The sequence below is a fragment of the Bombina bombina genome, chromosome 3, assembly GCF_027579735.1.
Source record: "Bombina bombina isolate aBomBom1 chromosome 3, aBomBom1.pri, whole genome shotgun sequence".
Classification (NCBI taxonomy): domain Eukaryota; kingdom Metazoa; phylum Chordata; class Amphibia; order Anura; family Bombinatoridae; genus Bombina; species Bombina bombina.
In genome coordinates, this window is record NC_069501.1 from 963,902,920 (window position 1) to 963,921,524 (window position 18,605).

General features: G+C 40.6%; 1 protein-coding gene across 1 annotated transcript in view; it reads right to left on the reverse strand.

Annotated features, from left to right (window-relative positions):
* Positions 1-18,605, reverse strand: part of SUCLA2 (succinate-CoA ligase ADP-forming subunit beta) — a 406,626-nt gene that overhangs the window by 299,000 nt on the left and 89,021 nt on the right. The gene's annotated exons all lie outside the window — the stretch shown is intronic.

Genomic DNA, 18,605 nt, shown 5'->3' on the forward strand with positions numbered 1-18,605 from the left:
ATAAAGCTCTTCTAGCTAAAATAGCTAGAGACATAAACCTGACATCAACTCTAATGATATCAAAGATGGCATCACAAATAAAATTATTAGCATGTTGAAGAAGAATAATAATGCTATGAGAATTATGATCTGTTACTTGTTGCGCTAAAGCTTCCAACCAAAAAGTTGAAGCTGCAGCAACATCAGCCAACGATATAGCAGAAAGGAAGTGGATAGAAGATCCACTGACAGAATGCAGCTAGCACTCTATGCCTAGGCTGAAAAGGCGTACGATCCGGTTATAGTTAAAACATAACTTTTATTAATAAGTTGATTAAAATACGCACAAACATACATACATATATTAAAATAACCACTCTGTTGCGAGATTCTGTATAAAGGTGATGGCTAGATATTTGTAATATGGGCCTAAGGTATTGGATGCCGTCACCTATAGAAATATAATAATTAATATTTAGTAAATTAGGGGACTCGTTCTCGTCACCTGTGATCAAGTAAATGTAATGTAGGGAGACAGAGTTAACTTGCTAATTTTACGTATATCCAATGTATATTACGATAATGCTCAGTCTGAACTCAGCTCCCCTACATATATATGTCTGTTAGTATTATGGTGTACACACTATCTCTTGCACAGTGGGTTTATTAAGAAACCAATGCTTAATCTTGTAATCGACTAAATATTCCTGACTGGTAATTTTGTGAGTTTAGAATACCTAGGCATTAGACACCTTCAATAAATAAGTGCATATATTGGCGCCTGTACCATTCTGTCAGGAGTAAATATTGTGATCCACTGTGAATTGTATCAAGTATAATATGATTCTATTAGATTCCTAAGAAAATGCATTCCGTGTGTGACTGGTGGGTTCGTTTAGAAAATAATGTTATTCCATTTGTTAGGGGTTATCAGGGTCAGATTCATTCAATGTCTGGTGTTGTGTGTTAGAGACAATCTGGACAATTTATATTTCGATTGTACCTTCTAAATAAACGGTACTTAGTGATATGTTGTCTCATCCTTTGCCAGAATTGCGATATACGTCTTTGTTGCACTGAGTTAATTCTGCTGTATACCCGCTTTTACCGATCTTATAATGTATTCCTGTTTATATACACAGGTTATGGGTTTTAATCTTTATTGCACAGAGTTGATTCTGTTTGACATTTACTTAGACTTCTCGATCATATCGTATTTTCCTGTTTATGCACACAGGTTTATAAGTTGTACAACAATGCTTCAAATCCACTAACTAGGTTAGTACTGACATGGAAAAGGTCCCTGTGTTCTATGTGCGCCGATTATGAAATTTACATCAATAGTTCACATATGTTAACTGTGTAAATATCTATATAGGAGGGTCCCTTTTGTTCTAATAATTCTAAAAGACATAGAACTAATGGTGTGCTTTGTTTTGTGTAATCACGGTATTCTGTCAGTAACAATCTGTTAGTTTCAATCACAGTTTCTATCACAGTATATGTCAGTATCGGTCTGTTAGTTTCTATCCTGTGATTCGAACTCTTTAATGATGTGCTATTCACAGTTCATGTTTGATTTTAGTAAGCACTTGATCTTTCTGAGTAGCTATATCTGAATAGGATTAATTAATCAGAAGGTTTCTGAATAGTTCATATGTGTATTATAATTCTACAATATCTAGATATAATACTATAGTCGCGGTAGTTAAAGCGCTACACCTTCATGCTACGTTTCATGCTTAAATTTTTAAATAATGCCATCTATAGTTCAAGCTATAAGTAGTAAGTGTTTATAATATTGTCATAAACTTGTTTTGTAGAGGCATATATATATGTTGCTTATGTATCAACTGCGGTTCGGGATTACTTAAGTACAACTGTGTGATTATATAGATTAACTTTAAGGAGCGTTGGTATATCTGAGTGGGTATATCAGATATTGATTAATATTTTATCTGGTAAGTGTAATATAGAATTTCTTTCTATGTAACTTAAAGATTGGCAGTTCTCCCCTTAAATAAAATATTCTATCCTGATATTGACATAGTGTTGAGTTCCAGTATTTTTAGGAATACTACGTTAACTAACAATGTCGTTTCTTTGTCATATTGTGTACTAAGTTGAATATCTACTTTAGTATATTAGAGATTGTCACGTCTCTCTGCCTAGCTATACACTGTGATACCGCTGATTGCGGTTCAGCGTTATAAGTGACAGGCTGTAGTAACAGCTAATTGTGATTCAGCGTTATGATTAGCAGGCTGTAGTGACCGAGTCGTTTCACGAGTTACCCCAGAATGAAATTTTAAACTAATACATTTTAAATTCTAGTTTTCATTGTTTACTAAATTTTAACGGAGTGGTACTAAAAGAGCGTCTTACTGCTGACGCGTTTCGCCCAAAACTGGGCTTTTTCAAAGGCAGCGAGCCCCCGACAGTGACCTTATTTAAGGCGCCGTGAACCGGAAGTTCCGCCTTCTCGTAAATTCTATTGGTTATCCACTTGTCAATCTTAACGACTCCATCGTTAAGGTGGTATATACCATCATTAATGACGGTGAGTAATTCTCACCAATAGTGTGCAATTTTTTTGTATTCAATGTATATTCTATTTTTACTTAGCTCTTGTACTATTAGTAAAATCTTAATTATGCTTTATATGCATTGTTGTATATAGGCTTTTCTCTTATGATCTATCCTTATACTTGCTGATGTTGTTCTGGATAATTTTATTGTGTCATCTGTGATCGGTTTGAAGCATTAATACAGGTTGTAACCTTATTATCTTTGGTGCTGTTAATCACCTAAGGGGTTCAGATCTACAGTATATGTGTACCACCGAGTTTTAAACAATTCCAAGAGGATGGGATTATGAAAGATGATTGTGAGAAGCTTTACATATTATTTTGATAGAGGTGCAGATGGTAGATATTGATCACTGCATTTTTATTTTGGTTATCATAGAAATACTAATGCCTCTTGTCATATATTTCTAACCTTTACTGCTACCTCTGTTGCTTATTTGGGATTCACCATTTTATTAGTGGTTACATATCCTAATTCTTTGGTTAGGATCCATTTCTTGTTTTATCTTGGATACAGTTAAGTTATTATGATTTCTTGATAAAGGCTAGTTCACTAGGTCCAACCGTCACTGTCGGGGGCTCGCTGCCTTTGAAAAAGCCCAGTTTTGGGCGAAACGCGTCAGCAGTAAGACGCTCTTTTAGTACCACTCCGTTAAAATTTAGTAAACAATGAAAACTAGAATTTAAAATGTATTAGTTTAAAATTTCATTCTGGGGTAACTCGTGAAACGACTCGGTCACTACAGCCTGCTAATCATAACGCTGAATCACAATTAGCTGTTACTACAGCCTGTCACTTATAACGCTGAACCGCAATCAGCGGTATCACAGTGTATAGCTAGGCAGAGAGACGTGACAATCTCTAATATACTAAAGTAGATATTCAACTTAGTACACAATATGACAAAGAAACGACATTGTTAGTTAACGTAGTATTCCTAAAAATACTGGAACTCAACACTATGTCAATATCAGGATAGAATATTTTATTTAAGGGGAGAACTGCCAATCTTTAAGTTACATAGAAAGAAATTCTATATTACACTTACCAGATAAAATATTAATCAATATCTGATATACCCACTCAGATATACCAACGCTCCTTAAAGTTAATCTATATAATCACACAGTTGTACTTAAGTAATCCCGAACCGCAGTTGATACATAAGCAACATATATATATGCCTCTACAAAACAAGTTTATGACAATATTATAAACACTTACTACTTATAGCTTGAACTATAGATGGCATTATTTAAAAATTTAAGCATGAAACGTAGCATGAAGGTGTAGCGCTTTAACTACCGCGACTATAGTATTATATCTAGATATTGTAGAATTATAATACACATATGAACTATTCAGAAACCTTCTGATTAATTAATCCTATTCAGATATAGCTACTCAGAAAGATCAAGTGCTTACTAAAATCAAACATGAACTGTGAATAGCACATCATTAAAGAGTTCGAATCACAGGATAGAAACTAACAGACCGATACTGACATATACTGTGATAGAAACTGTGATTGAAACTAACAGATTGTTACTGACAGAATACCGTGATTACACAAAACAAAGCACACCATTAGTTCTATGTCTTTTAGAATTATTAGAACAAAAGGGACCCTCCTATATAGATATTTACACAGTTAACATATGTGAACTATTGATGTAAATTTCATAATCGGCGCACATAGAACACAGGGACCTTTTCCATGTCAGTACTAACCTAGTTAGTGGATTTGAAGCATTGTTGTACAACTTATAAACCTGTGTGCATAAACAGGAAAATACGATATGATCGAGAAGTCTAAGTAAATGTCAAACAGAATCAACTCTGTGCAATAAAGATTAAAACCCATAACCTGTGTATATAAACAGGAATACATTATAAGATCGGTAAAAGCGGGTATACAGCAGAATTAACTCAGTGCAACAAAGACGTATATCGCAATTCTGGCAAAGGATGAGACAACATATCACTAAGTACCGTTTATTTAGAAGGTACAATCGAAATATAAATTGTCCAGATTGTCTCTAACACACAACACCAGACATTGAATGAATCTGACCCTGATAACCCCTAACAAATGGAATAACATTATTTTCTAAACTAACCCACCAGTCACACACGGAATGCATTTTCTTAGGAATCTAATAGAATCATATTATACTTGATACAATTCACAGTGGATCACAATATTTACTCCTGACAGAATGGTACAGGCGCCAATATATGCACTTATTTATTGAAGGTGTCTAATGCCTAGGTATTCTAAACTCACAAAATTACCAGTCAGGAATATTTAGTCGATTACAAGATTAAGCATTGGTTTCTTAATAAACCCACTGTGCAAGAGATAGTGTGTACACCATAATACTAACAGACATATATATGTAGGGGAGCTGAGTTCAGACTGAGCATTATCGTAATATACATTGGATATACGTAAAATTAGCAAGTTAACTCTGTCTCCCTACATTACATTTACTTGATCACAGGTGACGAGAACGAGTCCCCTAATTTACTAAATCTTAATTATTATATTTCTATAGGTGACGGCATCCAATACCTTAGGCCCATATTACAAATATCTAGCCATCACCTTTATACAGAATCTCGCAACAGAGTGGTTATTTTAATATATGTATGTATGTTTGTGCGTATTTTAATCAACTTATTAATAAAAGTTATGTTTTAACTATAACCGGATCGTACGCCTTTTCAGCCTAGGCATAGAGTGCTAGCTGCATTCTGTCAGTGGATCTTCTATCCACTTCCTTTTTGCTATAGTTCCAATTAATGCGGAGCACCAACCCACAGTTTGTAAACGTAATTCACTCTACTTGAGGCAGAATTTAAACGCAACAAGTAGGACGTTAACTGATTTAATATTTGTGGGGACTGCCACAGTAGTGCCATTGTAAACCTCTGTAGTTTACAACGATATAGCAGGTCTAAGAAGATTACCTGAACACAAATAAGCTTTTCTTAGAAAGGATTCAATTTTCCTATCTAAAGGATCCTTAAAGGAAGTACCATCTGCCGTAGGAATAGTAGTACGCTTAGCAAGAGTAGAGACAGCCCCATCAACCTTAGGGATTTTGTCCCAAAACTCTAATCTGTCAGATGGCACAGGATATAATTGCTTAAAACGTTTAGAAGGAGTAAATGAATTACCCAAATTATTCTATTCCCTGGAAATTACTTCAGAAATAGCACCAGGAACCGGAAAAACTTCTGGAATAACTATAGGAGATTTAAAAACCTTATCTAAACGTTTAGATTTAGTATCAAGAGGACCAGAATCCTCAATTTCTAATGCAATTAGGACTTCTTTAAGTAAAGAACGAATAAATTCCATTTTAAATAAATATGAAGATTTATCAGCATCAACCTCTGAGACAGAATCCTCTGAACCAGAAGAACTATTATCAGAATCAGAATGATGATGTTCATTTAAAAATTCATCTGAACAATGAGAAGTTTTAAAAGACTTTATATGTTTACTAGAAGGAGGAATAACAGACATAGCCTTCTTAATGGATTTAGAAACAAAATCTCTTATGTTATCAGGAACACTCTGAGTATTAGATGTTGACGGAACAGCAACAGGTAATGGAACTTTACTAAAGGAAATATTATCTGCATTAACAAGTTTGTCATGACATTCAATACAAACAACAGCTGGAGGAACAGCTACCAAAAGTTTACAGCAGATACACTTAGCTTTGGTAACTCCAGCACCAGGCAGCGATTTTCCAGAAGTATCTTCTGACTCAGTTGCAACGTGGGACATCTTGCAATATGTAATAGAAAAAACAACATATAAAGCAAAATTGAACAAATTCCTTAAAAGACAGTTTCAGGAATGGGAAAAAATGCCAGTGAACAAGCTTCTAGCAACCAGAAGCAATAAAAAAATGACAAAAGTGACGCCCATATTTTTTTAGCGCCAAATAAGACGCCCACATTATTTGGCGCCTAAATGCTTTTGGCGCCAAAAATGAAGCCACATCCGGAACGCCGACACTTTTGGCGCAAAAGAACGTCAAAAATGACGCAACTTCCGGCGACACGTATTACGGCAAAAACAGAAAAAAAAATTTGCGCCAAAAAAGTCAGCGCCAAGAATGACGCAATAAAATGAAGCATTTTCAGCCCCCGCGAGGCTAACAGCCCACAGGGAAAAAGTCAAATTTTAAGGTAAGAAAAAAAAAATGATTGATTCAAATGCATTATCCCAAATATGAAACTGTCTGTCTGAAATAAGGAATGTTGAACATCCTGAGTCAAGGCAAATAAATGTTTGAATACATATATTTAGAACTTTATAAAAAAAAGTGCCCAACCATAGCTTAGAGTGTCACAGAAAATAAGACTTACTTACCCCAGGACACTCATCTACATGTTTGTAGAAAGCCAAACCAGAACTGAAACGAAAATCAGCAGAGGTAATGGTATATATATATATAAGAGTATATCGTCAATCTGAAAAGGGAGGTAAGAGATGAATCTCTACGACCGATAACAGAGAACCTATGAAATAGACCCCGTAGAAGGAGATCATTGAATTCAAACAGGCAATACTCTCCTCACATCCCTCTGACATTCACTGCACGCTGAGAGGAAAACCGGGCTCCAACCTGCTGCGGAGCGCATATCAACGTAGAATCTAGCACAAACTTACTTCACCACCTCCATAGGAGGCAAAGTTTGTAAAACTGATTTGTGGGTGTGGTGAGGGGTGTATTTGTAGGCATTTTGAGGTTTGGGAAACTTTGCCCCTCCTGGTAGGAATGTATATCCCATACGTCACTAGCTCATGGACTCTTGCTAATTACATGAAAGAAATATATATATATATATATATATACACACACACACATATATACATACATATACATACATACATATACACACACACGATAAAATAAAAAAATTACAGTATTTAAAAAAAATATGTGCTTTAGATACCAAAAGAGTGAATAAGGCAATTAAGCAAAGCTAATGGTTATAACAACTGTAGAATTTAAAGGTTAAAGAAGTTTCTCAAACTCCTTATTCAAAATTTGAGCATGTGTGAAAAAACAGAATTTATGCTTACCTGATAAATTACTTTCTCTTGTGGTGTATCCAGTCCACAGATTCATCCTTTACTTGTGGGATATTCTCCTTCCCAACAGGAAGTGGCAAAGAGAGCACACAGCAGAGCTGTCCATATAGCTCCCCCTCTAGCTCTACCCCCCAGTCATTCTCTTTGCCGGCTCTAAGCAATAGGGTCCCTCTCGGGAGGGTAAAGTGAATGTGGTGTTAGAATTGTAGTTTTTGTTTTCTACAAGCAAAAGTTTGTTATTTTAAATGGTACCGGTTTGTACTAATTTACTCTCTAGCAGAAAAGAGATGAAGATTTCTGCAGAGAGGATGATGATTTTAGCATGTTGTAACTAAAATCCACTGCTGTTCCCACACAGGACTGAGGAGTACCAGAAAACTTCAGTTGGGGGGAACGGTTTGCAGATTAGACTGCAATAAGGTATGTTCAGTCATTTATTTCTAGACAAGACTGTGATAATGCTAGAAGAGACTGACAAGATCCCCATGAGGGAAGGGTAAGCTTTATTCAGAGACCAAGTATGGAATTACAAGCTTACATCGACCAAAGGTTAAGAAGCCAAAGGAGAAACCATAGGGTGCAGTGGTGACTGTAGTTTAAAAAAAAAATCTACCTGACTTAATAGCCAGGGCGGGCCGTGGACTGGATACACCACAAGAGAAAGTAATTTATCAGGTAAGCATAAATTCTGTTTTCTCTTGCAAGGTGTATCCAGTCCACGGATTCATCCTTTACTTGTGGGATACCAATACCAAAGCTTTAGGACACGGATGAAGGGAGGGAACAAGACAGGTAAGTTAAATGGAAGGCACCACTGCTTGTAAAACCTTTCTCCCAAAAATAGCCTCCAAAGAAGCTAAAGTATCGAATTTGGAAAAAGTATGCAGCGAAGACCAAGTCGCTGCCTTACAAATCTGTTCAACAGAAGCCTCATGTTTAAAAACATAATTTATGCTTACCTGATAAATTCCTTTCTCCTGTAGTGTAGTCAGTCCACGGGTCATCCATTACTTATGGGATATTAACTCCTCCCCAACAGGAAGTGCAAGAGGATCACCCAAGCAGAGCTGCTATATAGCTCCTCCCCTCTACGTCACACCCAGTCATTCGACCGAAAACCAAACGAGAAAGGAGAAACTATAGTGTGCAGTGGTGACTGGAGTATAATTTAAAATTTAGACCTGCCATAAAAAACAGGGCGGGCCGTGGACTGACTACACTACAGGAGAAAGGAATTTATCAGGTAAGCATAAATTATGTTTTCTCCTGTTAAGTGTAGTCAGTCCACGGGTCATCCATTACTTATGGGATACCAATACCAAAGCTAAAGTACACGGATGACGGGAGGGACAGGCAGGGTCTTTATACGGAAGGAACCACTGCCTGAAGAACCTTTCTCCCAAAAACAGCCTCCGAAGAAGCAAAAGTGTCAAATTTGTAAAATTTTGAAAAAGTATGAAGAGAAGACCAAGTTGCAGCCTTGCAAATCTGTTCAACAGAGGCCTCATTCTTAAAGGCCCAAGTGGAAGCCACAGCTCTAGTAGAATGAGCTGTAATCCTTTCAGGAGGTTGCTGTCCAGCAGTCTCATAGGCTAAACGTATTATGCTACGAAGCCAAAAGGATAGAGAGGTAGCAGATGCTTTTTGACCTCTCCTCTGTCCAGAATAAACGACAAACAGGGAAGAAGTTTGGCGAAAATCTTTAGTTACCTGTAAATAAAATTTCAGGGCACGGACTACGTCTAGATTGTGCAGAAGTCGTTCCTTCTTTGAAGAAGGGTTAGGGCACAATGATGGAACAACAATCTCTTGATTGATATTCTTATTAGTGACTACCTTAGGTAAGAACCCAGGTTTAGTACGCAGAACTACCTTATCTGAATGAAAAATCAGATAAGGAGAATCACAATGTAAGGCTGATAACTCAGAGACTCTACGAGCCGAGGAAATAACCATTAAAAACAGAACTTTCCAAGATAACAGCTTGATATCAATGGAATGAAGGGGTTCAAACGGAACACCCTGTAAAACATTAAGAACTAAATTTAAGCTCCACGGTGGAGCTACAGTCTTAAACACAGGCTTAATCCTAGCCAACGCCTGACAAAAAGCCTGAACGTCTGGAACTTCTGACAGACGTTTGTGTAAAAGGATGGACAGAGCTGAGATCTGTCCCTTTAAAGAACTTGCAGATAAACCCTTTTCTAAACCTTCTTGTAGAAAAGACAATATCCTAGGAATCCTAACCTTACTCCATGAGTAACTCTTGGATTCGCACCAGTGTAAGTATTTACGCCATATCTTATGGTAAATTTTCCTGGTAACAGGTTTCCTAGCCTGTATTAAGGTATCAATTACTGACTCCGAAAATCCACGCTTTGATAAAATCAAGCGTTCAATTTCCATGCAGTCAGCTTCAGAGAAATTAGATTTTGATGTTTGAAAGGACCCTGAATTAGAAGGTCCCGTCTCAGAGGCAGAGACCAAGGTGGACAGGATGACATGTCCACTAGATCTGCATACCAGGTCCTGCGTGGCCACGCAGGCGCTATTAGAATCACCGATGCTTTCTCCTGTTTGATCCTGGCAATCAAACGAGGAAGCATCGGGAAGGGTGGAAACACATAAGCCATCCTGAAGGTCCAAGGTGCCGTCAAGGCATCTATCAGGACCGCTCCCGGGTCCCTGGACCTGGACCCGTAACAAGGAAGCTTGGCGTTCTGGCGAGACGCCATGAGATCCATATCTGGTTTGCCCCAACGTCGAAGTATTTGGGCAAAGACCTCCGGATGAAGTTCCCACTCCCCCGGATGAAAAGTCTGGCGACTTAGGAAATCCGCCTCCCAGTTCTCCACTCCTGGGATGTGGATCGCTGACAGGTGGCAAGAGTGAGACTCTGCCCAGCGAATTAACTTTGATACTTCCATCATCGCTAGGGAACTCCTTGTCCCTCCCTGATGGTTGATGTAAGCCACAGTCGTGATGTTGTCCGACTGAAACCTGATGAACCTCAGAGTTGCTAACTGAGGCCAAGCCAGAAGGGCATTGAGAACTGCTCTCAATTCCAGAATGTTTATTGGAAGGAGACTCTCCTCTTGAGTCCATGATCCCTGAGCCTTCAGGGAATTCCAGACAGCGCCCCAACCTAGTAGGCTGGCGTCTGTTGTTACAATTGTCCAGTCTGGCCTGCTGAAGGGCATCCCCCTGGACAGATGTGGCCGAGAAAGCCACCATAGAAGAGAATCTCTGGTCTCTTGATCCAGATTCAGCGTAGGGGACAAATCTGAGTAATCCCCATTCCACTGACTTAGCATGCACAATTGCAGCGGTCTGAGGTGCAGGCATGCAAAAGGAACTATGTCCATTGCCGCTACCATTAAGCCGATTACCTCCATGCATTGAGCCACTGACGGGTGTTGAATGGAATGAAGGACACGGCAAGCATTTAGAAGCTTTGTTAACCTGTCCTCTGTCAGGTAAATTTTCATTTCTACAGAATCTATAAGAGTCCCCAAGAAGGGAACTCTTGTGAGTGGTAAGAGAGAACTCTTCTCCTCGTTCACTCTCCACCCATGCGACCTTAGAAATGCCAGTACTAACTCTGTATGAGACTTGGCAGTTTGGAAGCTTGACGCTTGTATCAGAATGTCGTCTAGGTACGGAGCTACCGAAATTCCTCGCGGTCTTAGTACCGCCAGAAGAGAGCCCAGAACCTTTGTAAAGATTCTTGGAGCCGTAGCCAACCCGAAGGGAAGAGCTACAAACTGGTAATGCCTGTCTAGGAAGGCAAACCTTAGATACCGGTAATGTTCTTTGTGAATCGGTATGTGAAGGTAAGCATCCTTTAAATCCACTGTGGTCATGTACTGACCTCTTTGGATCATGGGTAAGATTGTCCGAATAGTTTCCATTTTGAACGATGGAACTCTTAGGAATTTGTTTAGGATCTTTAAATCCAAGATTGGTCTGAAGGTTCCCTCTTTTTTGGGAACCACAAACAGATTTGAGTAAAACCCTTGTCCGTGTTCCGACCGCGGAACTGGGTGGATCACTCCCATTAGTAAAAGGTCTTGTACACAGCGTAGAAACGCCTCCTTCTTTATCTGGTTTGTTGACAACCTTGAAAGGTGAAATCTCCCTTGTGGAGGCGAAGCTTTGAAGTCCAGAAGATATCCCTGAGATATGATTTCCAAGCCCAGGGATCCTGGACATCTCTTGCCCAAGCCTGGGCGAAGAGAGAGAGTCTGCCCCCCACTAGATCCGTTTCCGGATCGGGGGCCCTCACTTCATGCTGTCTTAGGGGCAGCAGCAGGTTTTCTGGCCTGCTTGCCCTTGTTCCAGGTCTGGTTAGGTTTCCAGCCTTGTCTGTAGCGAGCAACAGTTCCTTCCTGTTTTGGAGCAGAGGAAGTTGATGCTGCTCCTGCCTTGAAGTTACGAAAGGCACGAAAATTAGACTGTCTAGCCCTAGGTTTGGCTCTGTCTTGAGGCAGGGCATGGCCTTTACCTCCCGTAATATCAGCGATAATTTCTTTCAAACCGGGCCCGAATAAAGTCTGCCCCTTGAAAGGTATGTTAAGTAATTTAGATTTAGAAGTTACATCAGCCGACCAGGATTTTAGCCACAGCGCTCTGCGTGCCTGAATGGCGAATCCGGAATTCTTAGCTGTAAGTTTAGTTAAATGTACTACGGCATCAGAAATAAATGAATTAGCTAGCTTAAGGGTTCTAAGCTTGTGTGTAATCTCATCTAATGGCGCTGAGTCAAGGGTCTCTTCCAGAGACTCAAACCAAAATGCTGCCGCAGCCGTGACAGGCGCAATGCATGCAAGGGGTTGCAATATAAAACCTTGTTGAACAAACATTTTCTTAAGGTAACCCTCTAACTTTTTATCCATTGGATCTGAAAAGGCACAACTATCCTCCACCGGGATAGTGGTACGCTTAGCTAAAGTAGAAACTGCTCCCTCCACCTTAGGGACCGTTTGTCATAAGTCCCGTGTAGTGGCGTCTATTGGAAAAAAAATTCTGAATATAGGAGGGGGTGAGAAAGGCACACCGGGTCTATCCCACTCCTTAGTAACAATTTCAGTTAGTCTCTTAGGTATAGGAAAAACGTCAGTACTCGTCGGTACCGCAAAATATTTATCCAACCTACACATTTTCTCTGGTATTGCAACTGTGTTACAATCATTCAGAGCCGCTAACACCTCCCCTAGCAATACACGGAGGTTTTCCAGCTTAAACTTAAAATTTGAAATGTCTGAATCCAGTTTATTTGGATCAGATCCGTCACCCGCAGAATGAAGCTCTCCGTCCTCATGTTCTGCAAATTGTGACGCAGTATCAGACATGGCCCTAGCATTATCAGCGCACTCTGTTCTCACCCCAGAGTGATCTCGTTTACCCCTAAGTTCTGGCAATTTAGACAAAACTTCAGTCATAACATTAGCCATGTCTTGTAGAGTGATTTGTAATGGCCGCCCTGATGTACTTGGCGTTACAATATCACGCACCTCCTGAGCGGGAGATGCAGGTACTGACATGTGAGGCAAGTTAGTCGGCATAACTTCCCCCTCGCTGTCTGGTGAATGTTGCTTAACATGTACAGATTGACTTTTATTTAAAGTAGCATCAATGCAATTAGTACATAAATTTCTATTGGGCTCCACCTTGGCTTTTGAACATATTGCACAAAGAGATTCCTCTGTGTCAGACATGTTTAACAAACTAGCAATTAGACTAGCAAGCTTGGAAATACTTTTCAACTAAATTTACAAGCAATATGCAAAACGTTACTGTGCCTTTAAGAAGCACAGAAAAACTGTCACGGTTGAATAACAATGAACCGGATTAGTTATAGAAACCAAATTTTCACAGTAAAAGCATAAATTTAGCAAAGGATTGCACACATTAGCAATGGATGATTAACCCTTAATATCAGAAAAAACGTATAACAATTGAAAATATAAGCGTTTTTTATCAGTCAAAGCACAGTCTCACAGGTCTGCTGTGAGTGATTACCTCCCTCAAAACTAGTTTTGAAGACCCCTGAGCTCTGTGGAGACGTCCTGGATCATGCAGGGAGAAAAGGGCAGACTGTGACTGAATTTCTGATGCGTAGTAAAAGCGCCAAAATAGGCCCCACCCACTCACAATACAACAGTGAGGGAAGCTCAGTAAACTGTTTTAATTTAAAACAAACGACAGCCATGTGGAAAATAATGCCCAAAACAATTTTTCACCAAGTACCTCAGATAATTAAACGATTTAACATGCCAGCAAACGTTTAAAATCTAATTTATGAAATGTCATTAAAAGCCTGCTGCTAGTCGTTCACACTGCAAGTTAGGCTAAAAGTTATATGCATACAGTATTTTCCCAGTGAAGTGCCATTCCCCAGAAATACTGAAGTGTAAACATACATACATATCAGCCTGATACCAGTTGCTACTACTGCATTTAAGGCTGTACTTACATTATATCGGTATTAGCAGTATTTTCTCAGTCAATTCCATACCTCTTTGCAGGTGAACCTGCCCGCTGTCCCCTGATCTGAAGTTACCTTACTCCTCAGAATGGCCGAGAACAGCAAATGGATCTTAGTTACGTCCGCTAAGATCATACAAAAAAACTCAGGTAGATTCTTCTTCAAATTCTGCCTGAGAAGAAAAACAACACACTCCGGTGCCGTTTTAAAATAACAAACTTTTGATTGAAGATATAAAAACTAAGTTTAATCACCACAGTCCTCTCACACATCCTATCTATTAGTTGGGTGCAAGAGAATGACTGGGTGTGACGTAGAGGGGAGGAGCTATATAGCAGCTCTGCTTGGGTGATCCTCTTGCACTTCCTGTTGGGGAGGAGTTAATATCCCATAAGTAATGGATGACCCGTGGACTGACTACACTTAACAGGAGAAAGCCCATGTGGAAGCCACTGCTCTGGTAGAATGAGCAGTAATTGTTTCAGGAGGCTGCTGGCCAGCAGTCTCATAGGCCAAACAGATGATGCTTTTCAGCCAAAAGGAATGAGAGGTAGCAGTCGCTTTCTGACCTCTCCTCTTACCAGAATAGATAACAAACAGTGAAGATGTTTGTCTGAAGTCCTTAGTTGCTTGTAAATAGAACTTTAAGGCACGAACCACATCAAGATTGTGTAACAGACGTTCCTTCTTTGAAGAAGGATTAGGACACAGAGAAGGAACAACAATTTCCTGGTTAATATTCCTATTAGACACAACCTTAGGAAGAAAACCGGGTTTGGAACGCAAAACTACCTTATCTGCATGGAAAATCAGGTAAGGTGAATCACACTGTAAGGCAGATAACTCTGAAACTCTGCGAGCAGAAGAGATAGATACCAAAACCAAACTTTCCAAGATAAAAGCTTAATATCTATGGAATTCAAACGGAACCCCCTGAAGAACTGAAAGAACTAAATTTAGACTCCAAGGCGGAGCCACAGGTCTATAAACAGGCTTGATTCTGACTAAAGCCTGAGTAAACGCTTGAACATCTGGTACTTCTGCCAGACGTTTGTGTAAAAGGATAGACAAAGCAGATATCTGTCCTTTTAAAGAACTAGCTGACAATCCTTTCTCTAATCCTTCTTGGAGAAAGGACAATATCCGAGGAATCCTAATCTTACTCCATGAGTAACCCTTGGATTCACACCAATAAAGATATTTTCGCCATATCTTATGGTAGATTTTCCTGGTGACAGGCTTTCTAGCCTGAATCAGAGTATCTATAACCGACTCAGAGAAACCACGCTTTGATAGAATTAAGCGTTCAATCTCCAAGCAGTCAGACGCAGAGAAATTAGATTTGGATGCTTGAAAGGACCTTGTATTAGAAGGTCCTGCCTCATTGGCAAAGTCCAAGGTGGGACAGATGACATGTCCACCAGGTCTGCATACCAAGTCCTGCATGGCCACGCAGGCGCTATCAGAATCACTGAAGCCTTCTCCTGCTTGATTCTGGCGACCAGACGAGGGAGGAGAGGAAACGGTGGGAAAACATAGGCCAGATTGGAGGACCAAGGTGCTGCTAGAGCATCTATTAGCACCGCCTGGGGATCCTGGAACCTGGACCCGTAGAGAGGAAGTTTGGTGTTCTGACGGGACGCCATCAGATCCAACTCCGGAGTGCCCCATCGCTGGGTCAGTAGGGCAAACACCTCTGGGTGGAGTTCCCATTCCCCCGGGTGAAAAGTCTGACGACTTAGAAAATCCGCCTCCCAGTTGTCTACTCCTGGGATGTGAATTGCTGAGAGGTGGCAAGAGTGGTCCTCCGCCCACCTGATTATTTTGGTTACTTCTATCATTGCTAGGGAACTCCTTGTCCCCCCTTGATTGTTGATGTAAGCTACAGTCGTGATGTTGTCCGACTGAAATCTGATGAATTTGGCCGCAGCTAGCCGAGGCCATGCCTGAAGAGCGTTGAATATCGCCCTCAGTTCCAGAATGTTTATCGGGAGAAGAGCTTCTTCCCGAGACCATAAGCCCTGAGCTTTAAGGGAGTCCCAGACTGCACCCCAGCCCAACAGGCTGGCGTCAGTCGTTACGATGATCCACTCTGGTCTGCGGAAACACATTCCCTGCGCCAGGTGATCCTGAGACAACCACCAGAGAAGAGAATCTCTGGTCTCCTGGTCCAACTGTATTTGAGGAGACAAATCTGCATAATCCCCATTCCACTGTTTGAGCATGCATAGTTGCAGTGGCCTGAGGTGTATTCGAGCAAAAAGGACTATGTCCATTGCCGCTACCATTAGTCCGATTGTCTCCATGCACTGAGCGACAGATGGTTGAGGATTGGAGTGAAGGGTTCGGCAAGTAGTTAAGAGTTTTGACTTTCTGACCTCAGTCAGAAATATTTTCATTTCTACCGAGTTTATCAAAGTTCCTAGAAAGGGAACTCTTGTGAGGGGGGAGAGAGAACTCTTTTCGATGTTCACCTTCCACCCATGAGACCTCAGAAAAGCTAACACAATTTCCGTGTGAGACTTGGTTCTTTGGAAAGTCGGCGCCTGAATTAAGATGTCGTCTAGATAAGGCGCCACTGCTATGCCCCGCGGTCTTAGAACCGCCAGGAGGGACCCTAGCACTTTTGTAAAAATTCTGGGAGCAGTGGCCAACCCGAAGGGAAGAGCCACAAACTGATAATACTTGTCCAGAAAAGCGAACCTGAGAAACTGGTGATGATCTTTGTGGATAGGAATGTGTAGGTATGCATCCTTTAGATCCACGGTAGTCATATATTGACCTTCCTGGATCATTGGTAAGATTGTCCGAATGGTCTCCATCTTGAATGATGGGACTCTGAGGAATCTGTTTAGAATTTTGAGATCCAGGATTGGTCTGAAAGTTCCTTCTTTTTTGGGAACCACAAACAGGTTTGAATAAAAACCCAGCCCTTGTTCCGCAGTTGGAACTGGGTGGATCACTCCCATTGTATGTAGATCTTCTACACAGGATAAAAACTCCTCTTTTCTTTGTCTGATCTGTAGACAGACAAGAAATGTGGAACCTTCCCCTTGGAGGAGAGTCCTTGAATTCTAGAAGATATCCCTGGGATACAATCTCTAATGCCCAGGGATCGTGAACATCTCTTGCCCAGGCCTGAGCGAAGAGAGAGAGTCTGCCCCCTACTAGATCCGATCCCGGATCGGGGGCTACCGCTTCATGCTGTCTTGGTGGCAGCTGCAGGCTTTTTGGGCTGTTTACCCCTGTTCCAGCCCTGGTAAGATCTCCAGGCTGCCTTGGGTTGTGAAGCATTACCCTCTTGCTTTGCAGCAGGAGAGGATGAAGCGAGACCGCTCCTGAAATTCCGAAAGGAACAAAAATTATTTTGTTTATTCCTTGTCTTAAAGGATTTGTCCTGAGGGAGAGCATGGCCTTTACCCCCAGTGATTTCTGAAACAATCTATTTCAATTCAGGCCCGAAGAGGGTCTTTCCTTTGAAAGGGATGTTCAAGAGCTTGGATTTTGACGACACATCGGCCGACCAGGACTTTAGCCATAGCGCCCTGCGCGCCAAAATGGCGAAACCTGAATTTTTTGCCGCTAACTTAGCTAGTTGGAAAGCGGCATCTGTGATAAAAGAATTAGCCAGCTTTAGGGCCTTAATTCTATCCATAATGTCCTCGTATGAGGTCTCTGTCTGGAGCGCATCTTCCAGCGCCTCGAACCAGAAAGCAGCTGCAGTAGTTACAGGAATAATGCACGCAATAGGTTGGAGAAGAAAACCTTGTTGAACAAAAATTTTCTTAAGTAAACCCTCTAACTTTTTATCCATAGGGTCTTTAAAAGCACAACTGTCTTCAATTGGTATGGTTGTGCGTTTAGCAAGTGAAGAAACAGCCCCCTCTACCTTAGGGACCGTCTGCCACAAGTCCCGCATGGGGTCAGATATGAGGAACATTTTCTTAAAAACAGGAGGGGGAACAAAGGGAACACCTGGTCTATCCCACTCCCTAGTAACGATATGCGCAATCCTCTTAGGGACCGGAAACGCATCAGTGTAAACAGGGACCTCTAGATACTTGTCCATTTTACTCAATTTCTCTGAAGATCTAGTCAATCTAACTGCGCATCTGAGGCGTGAAATTAGGCCCCTCCCACCTTATTCTGGTGCTGTGAGGCCTAAGAAACACTCCCAAGAGTTATAATATTAGCCATGTGGGTAACAACCCCTGAAAGAAAACCAAAAGGCCCTTCAAAGTGTCTCAAAAAAAACGATATTAGTAAAAAACGTTTGCCATAAAAAAGTGTCAACTTGCCATAAAATAGTGTCAACCAGCATAAATTAGCCCTGTTATGTAAGCTTGTAATTCCATACTTAGTCTCTGAATAAAGCTTACCCTTCCCTCATGGGGATCTCGTCAGTCTCTTCTAGCATTATCACAGTCTTGT